The sequence below is a fragment of the Triticum aestivum genome, chromosome 5B (genome assembly GCF_018294505.1).
Source record: "Triticum aestivum cultivar Chinese Spring chromosome 5B, IWGSC CS RefSeq v2.1, whole genome shotgun sequence".
Lineage (NCBI taxonomy): Eukaryota > Viridiplantae > Streptophyta > Magnoliopsida > Poales > Poaceae > Triticum > Triticum aestivum.
Window position 1 is genome coordinate 555,544,318 of NC_057807.1, and position 6,972 is coordinate 555,551,289.

Sequence of the window (6,972 nt, forward strand, 5' to 3'; positions counted from 1 at the left end):
ACGGGTTTAAACCCTTCGGGGATTTGATGATCCATTACTTCGTCAATGAAGCATAGTGGGTGTGCGGCGCCTCTGTATTGAGCAATATCGCGATGTAGCTCGATAGAGCGTTGTCTGCTGTGTTCGGCCCGGCCGGAGTAGTTGTATCCGGCGCGACGGTATTCGTCATGGGTCTTGGGGCGCCCACGTGATCCATAGATAGATCTGGATTGTCTTGCCTTGTCCTCCAATATATCCCGCAAGTCCGGCGCGTTCCCCCGTGGCTTTATGCTGTTTGAGCGATGCCGGGGTACGGTTTTGGTGGAGGGCTTGCACGCCTCTCTGTCGCGGCCACGAGGTGGTCGGTCTGCCGTATTGTGCGCTAGTGATGCAGGTTTGTACGCTTCCTCCTCTAGTCGGGGGAGCAACTTGCGTTTTGGGTAACTTTTGGAGGGGCGTTCGAGTTCATACTCTTCGGCCGCGAGGACCTGGTCCATCTGTCAGCCAGTAGGTCTTGATCAGCTTGAAGCTATTGCTGCTTTTTCTTTAGGCTGTTTGCCGTGGCCATTATCCTGCGTCTGAAACGCTCTTGCTCGACGGGATCCTCAGGCACGACGAATTCGTTGTCGTCGAGGCTTGCCTCATCTCCGGAGGGAGGTAAGTAATTATCATCCTCGACCTCTTCGTCTGCCGCCCTCTCGTGAGGGCTTGCTTCTGCCTCCTCCTGCGCTGGATCGTGCTGGAGGGGGTTGTCTTCGGCACTTTCTGGGGTGTTATTATCTCCTGTGACGGAATCTCCATTCTTGCTGTGGCGGGATTTAGAGCGGCGCCGCTGACGTTGGCGCTTGGGCTGTTTCTCTAAGGAATCGGCCTCCGTTGCTTCTTCGCCGTCCCCATCTTTTGGGGTGTCCACCATGTATATGTCGTATGACGAGGTGGTCTTCCAGTGTCTTGTAGGCACTGGTTCTTGATAGTCTCCGGCATCGTCGTCCATACCGTCGATGTCTTTGGAGTCGTAGTCGAGTACGTCGGTTAGATCGTCGACGGTGGCTACGAAGTGGGTGGTGGGTGGGCTCTGAATTTCTTCATCGTCCGCGTCCCAACCATCCTGGCCGTAGTTCGGCTAGGGCTCTCCAGATAGCGAGAGATGCTTCAGCGAATTTAAGATATCGCCGAAGGGTGAGTGCTGAAAGATGTCCGCAGCGGTGAATTCCATGATCGGCGCCCAGTCGGATTCGACTGGCAGGGGCGCAGGAGGTTTGGAGTCCGGCAGAGAGTCCGGCACCTCGGAGTCATGAGATTTATGCGGGACAAGATAAGTGTTCGGCTCCATCACCGTAGAAGTTGCAGCTCCCGAGGCGGTGTCCAGCCATCCGTCCTCGATCTGAGCGATCGGCTCCGGACTATGGGTCGGAGCGGATTCGTGTGCGGCCTCCAAGGTGCTGTCTGGCGGCAGAGTTAGGTCGTGCCCATTGTGACAGCGCGGCACGCTTGGCTGTGGCTCAGATCCATCGAAGATCAAGTCCCCGCAGATATCGGCCGTGAAGTTTAGGCTTCCCAACCTGACCTGACGGCCAGGGGCGTAGCTTTCGATCTGCTCCAGATGGCCAAGTGAGTTGGCCCGCAGTGCGAAGCCGCCGAATATGAAGATCTGTCTGGGGAGAAAAGTCTCACCCAGGACTGCATCATTGTCGATTGAAGAGGCCATCAAGCCTATCGGTGACGACACAGAGGAACTCTCAATGAAAGCACCAATGTCGGTGTCAAAACCGGCGGATCTCGGGTAGGGGGTCCCGAACTGTGCGTCTAGGCGGATGGTAACAGGAGACAAGGGACACGATGTTTTACCCAGGTTCGGGCCCTCTTGATGGAGGTAAAACCCTACGTCCTGCTTGATTGATATTGATATTGTGGATGTTTACAAGAGTGGATCTACCACGAGATCAAGGAGGCTAAACCCTAGAAGCTAGCCTATGGTATGATTGTAATGGTTCTTGTTGTGTCCTACGGACTAGAGCCATCCGGTTTATATAGACACCGGAGAGGGCTAGGGTTACATAGAGTCGGTTACAATGGTAGGAGATCTACATATCCGTATCGCCAAGCTTGCCTTCCACGCCAAGGAAAGTCCCATCCGGACACGGGACGAAGTCTTCAATCTTGTATCTTCATAGTCTTGGAGTCCGGTCGATGATGATAGTCCGGCCGATGATAGTTCGGCTGATGATGGTAGTCCGGCTATCCGGACACCCCCTAATCCGGGACTCCCTCACTCTCCTTCCCCCTTTCCACCTCCATAAGAAGGAAAAAAGAGGGGGGCGAATCCTACTAGGAGTGGAGTACTAGTAGGACTCCCCACTCCCTTGGCGCACCCCTGGTGGTCGGCCTCCTCCTCCCTCCTTTATATACAGGGATAGGAGGGCACCCCAAAGGCACAACATTGTCTTAGCCGTGTGCGGTGCCCCCCTCCACCGTTTAATCCTCTAATAGTATCATTGTAGTGCTTAGGCAAAGCCCTGCATGGATCACATCATCAACAGTGTCATCACGCTGTCATGCTGACAAAACTCTCCCTCGACCCTCTAGTGGATCAAGAGTTTGAGGGACGTCATCGAGATGAATGTGTGCTGAACTCAGAAGTGTCATACGTTTGGTGCTAGATCGGTTGGATCGTGAAGATGTTCGACTTCATCAACCATGTTAACATAACGCTTCCGCTTTCGGTCTATAAGGGCACGTGGACACACTCTCCCCCTCTTGTTTCTATGCATCTCCTAGATAGATCTGGCGTGATCATAGGAATTTTTTTGAAATTGCATGCTACGTTCCCCAACAGGAACTGCCATCCAGCTCCGCTTTAGATTCACCTTTTGTTATAAGTAAACTTGCAAAACCACCACATGCTATTAATTCTGATATGTCGCAAGTTGTTGATGATGCTACTTCTGCTATGAATGCTACTCATGATGATGCTAGTACCTTGCTTGATGATGATGTGCCACTAGGTGAATTTCTTGATGAACAAATTGCTAGAGTAAGACAACAAGATATTGTTGAAACTGATGATGAGCTTGAAACTGAAAATCTTGAAACACCTATTAGAACTAGCCCTCCTAGATATGAATTGCCAAAGGTACCAGAAGGTTATGCTATGAGTGAGGAGGCAACTAGAGATATTCTTGCTTGTAAGGATAGAGATGATCTAGAAAAAATAGTATGCAAGTACAAAGAAAGATCTTTGAATGCTAAGACGAAATGTGATCCTAAGTTTGCTACTTCACCTATCTTTATTGATGATAAGGATTATGAATTCTCTGTCGACCCAGAGTTAATTACTTTGGTTGAGTCTAACCCTTTCCATGGTTATGAAACTGAAACTATTTTGGCACATCTTACTAAACTGAATGATATAGCCACCCTTTTTGCTCATGATGAGAAGATTCTCTATTACTATATTCTCAAGTTATTTCCATTCTCATTAAAGGGTGATGCTAAAGCTTGGTACAATACTCTTGCTCCTGGTTGTGTGCGTAGTCCCCAGGATATGATTTATTACTTCTCTGAAAAATATTTCCCTGCTCATAAGAAACAAGCTGCCTTGCAGGAAATATTTAACTTTGTGCAAATTGAAGAAGAGAGTCTCCCACAATCTTGGGGGAGGCTTCTCAAATTGCTTAATGCTTTGCCTGATCATCCTCTTAAGAAAAATGAAATACTTGATATCTTCTATAATGGACTAACCGATGCTTCTAGGGATTTCCTAGATAGTTGTGCTGGTTGTGTTTTCAAGGAACGAACTATTGGGCAAGCTAAAGAATTATTGAATAACATATTGAAAAATTATGATGATTGGACTCCTCCTGAAACACCGCTTAAACCCACTCCAAAGAAGAGGGGTATATCATATCTCAGTCCTGAAGATATGCAAGAGGCAAAGAAATCTATGAAGGAAAAATGTATTAAAGCAAAGGATGTCAAAAATTTACCTCCTATTGAAGAAATACATGGGCTTGGTACACCATCACCACCTAAGGTGGTAGAGGTAAAATCTTTAATGAAATTCAATGATAGTGATGATCCTCGTAATAAACATCCTAGTCAATGCCTTTATGAGTTTGACAATTACATTAGAAAGCAAGATCACTTCAATGCAAATGTTATGAAACAATTGAAATACAACTCTATATGATTGCTCGCTTAAGTGACTTGTTATTTAGAATCTCAAATGATGTTAGAGGTGTAGGAAAGAATGCCTCTATGGTTCAAACTTAATTAGAACAAGTTGCTAAATCTCAAAGAGAGTTGCTTGATGAAATGAACAATAATATAAGTGACTTTGTTGTTAGAGTATCAACTAGAGGAGGTAAAATGACTCAGGAATCACTTTACCTTGAGGGACACCCAAAGAGAATTGAACAAGACTCTCAAAGAATTAACACTGATGCACCTGGTCCTTCTAAAAAGAAAAATAAGAAGAAAAATAATAGGACTTTGCATGCCTCTAGTGAACCTGAAATAGAAAAACCTCCTGATAATGATAATGAAGTTTCTATCTCTGATGCTGAAGCTCAACCTGGTAGTGAACACTCACCTTCTGATAATGAAAAAGATAGTGATGAGGTTCATGAAGAAACTCAGCCTAATAATAAAGAACTAGACAATGATGTTGAGATAGAACCAGCTATTGATCTTGATAACCCACAACCCAAGAATAAAAGATATGATAAAAGAGACTTTGTTGCTAGAAAACATGGAAAGAAAAGAGAGCCATGGGTTCAAATACCTATGCCCTTTCCACCTAAGTCAACTAAAAAGAAATATGATGAAAAATTTGAATGCTTTGGTGAAATGATTAGGCCAGTCTTTTTGCGCACTCGCTTGACTGATATCTTAAAAATGCCTCCTTATGCAAAGTACATGAAAGACATCATCACGAATAATAGAAAAATACCGAAAGCTGAAATCTCCACTATGCTTGCTAATTATACTTTTAAAGATGGAGTGCCTAAAAAACTTGGAAATCCGGGAATACCAACTATACCTTGCTCCATTAAAAGAAACTATGTGAAAACCGCTTTATGTGATTTGGGAGCTGGTGCTAGAGCCATCTGGACAAATCTCCTCTAAATCTCTCTACCATGCCATAGCCCCCTCCTCGGGCCCTGAGGCTCTCACCACCATCTGGGCGATTCTTCTCCCCTTGAAGATTAGGATTTTCTTATGGCAATGGATTCGCGGCCGCCTTTCGTCCCGCGTTGAGGTCCTGAAGCGCAACGACCCTAGTGATGGGCAGTGCCCGCTCTACGGGCCTGAAGAGGATATGAACCATATCTTCTTCACTTGTACGTCTGCGCAGTTCCTCTGGAGCTATTTCCGTGAGGTGGTGGGTGGTAGATGGGATCACACCAACTTCCCCGCCCTCTTCGCCAAACTTCGGGCATTACCACCCGTGTTACGCCACATTAGGTGGCTAACCATCGGGGTGCTAGCCTGGACGTTGTGGACTATTAGGAATAAACTTGTGATTCAGCATGTCCCTCTTTGTCGTGCTACTGATGCTTTGTTCAAATGGTCTGGTTACTTGCAGCTTTGGCGGCCGCTTAGCCGCCACAGGAAGAGAGACGCCATCACCTCCATCATCACCCAGCTTCACGCGATGGCTCTCCGATTGGCTCCACCACTCCCCCCACCACCACCAGAGCCGGATTAGATCCTCTACCTCGCCGCCGCCACCGCCATTTTTGTGTTGTGCATGCTCTTTTTTTTGTTGGGCTTGTTGTGTTGTGCCCACAGCTGAACCTTGGGTAGTGTTCGTGTGCGTGTTTGTTGGACCTTGCCTGCGGTGGCGTTGTGTTTGTGTGTAACTTGTTGACATTGTGCTTGGTGGTTTGCTTTATTTATAAAGCAGGGCGAAAGCCTTTTTAGTAAAAGACTTGATTTGAATAAACTCACACCTACTAAAATATCCTTGCAAATGGCTGACAAATCAACTGCCATACCTATCGGTATTTGTGAGGATGTGCCCGTTGTTGTCTGACTGACTTTGTTATACTTGAGATGCCTGAGGACGACAACATGTCGATTATCCTTGGTAGATCCTTCTTGAATGCTGCAGGGGCTATTATTGATTGCAATAAAAGCAAGGTCACTTTTCATATCAATGGTAATGAGCTTACGGTGCACTTTCCGAACAAACAATTCCAAGTGAATGGTATTACGCTGCGTTTGGATGTCTGGATTGGAGGACTCCGTATTGAATTGGTTTCAATACCAATTCAGTGGGGAAACTGTAATGGACATGAATACGATTTCACTTGTTTGGATGCTCATGGTATTGGCCCATGGAATCCCAGTGAGGTTTCAATACAAAATCTTGTTTGGATGACAAACTATGGAATTGCATAGTGCCTTGTTCTATATGCATCAAATCAATTTTTTACAATATGTGACTATAATCAACGTCCTTGTTGCTCTCGCTGTCTACTAAGACGGGTAGTCGATGATCATCTTATCTCACTAGCTCTTGCTGACAGCATGCTCCTAATGGCCTCCCTCTCTTCTTCTGAAAATCAATCAGCCAAAGCAGAGACATGAATTCCACACTGCACACATAATTAAGAATCAATCCACCCATCAAAAATTAACATTCAATCCTCTTTTTACTAATCTCATTTAGCAATATGCGAAGGGAAACTAAATTTCGTCTGACTGGATGGTTATATGAAGTAGACAAATTTCCTGCAGTGTCATAAGAGAGCAAGCACCATGAAATATGTTCATGCAGTTCACAGAATATGGTTGAGTAGTGTGCATTCGACTACCAACTGATGAACTAGCGAACTAGTGATGACTAAAGAGATTGCCGGATTGAAAGGAGGTGAGCAGTATTGCAATCTTTTGGCAACTCATAACCAGTAGCAAAGAAGAAACAATCAAGGATGGAATAGCGAGAGATCGGAAGGTTACCAGTGCGAGAAGGTGGAGATGGAGTGG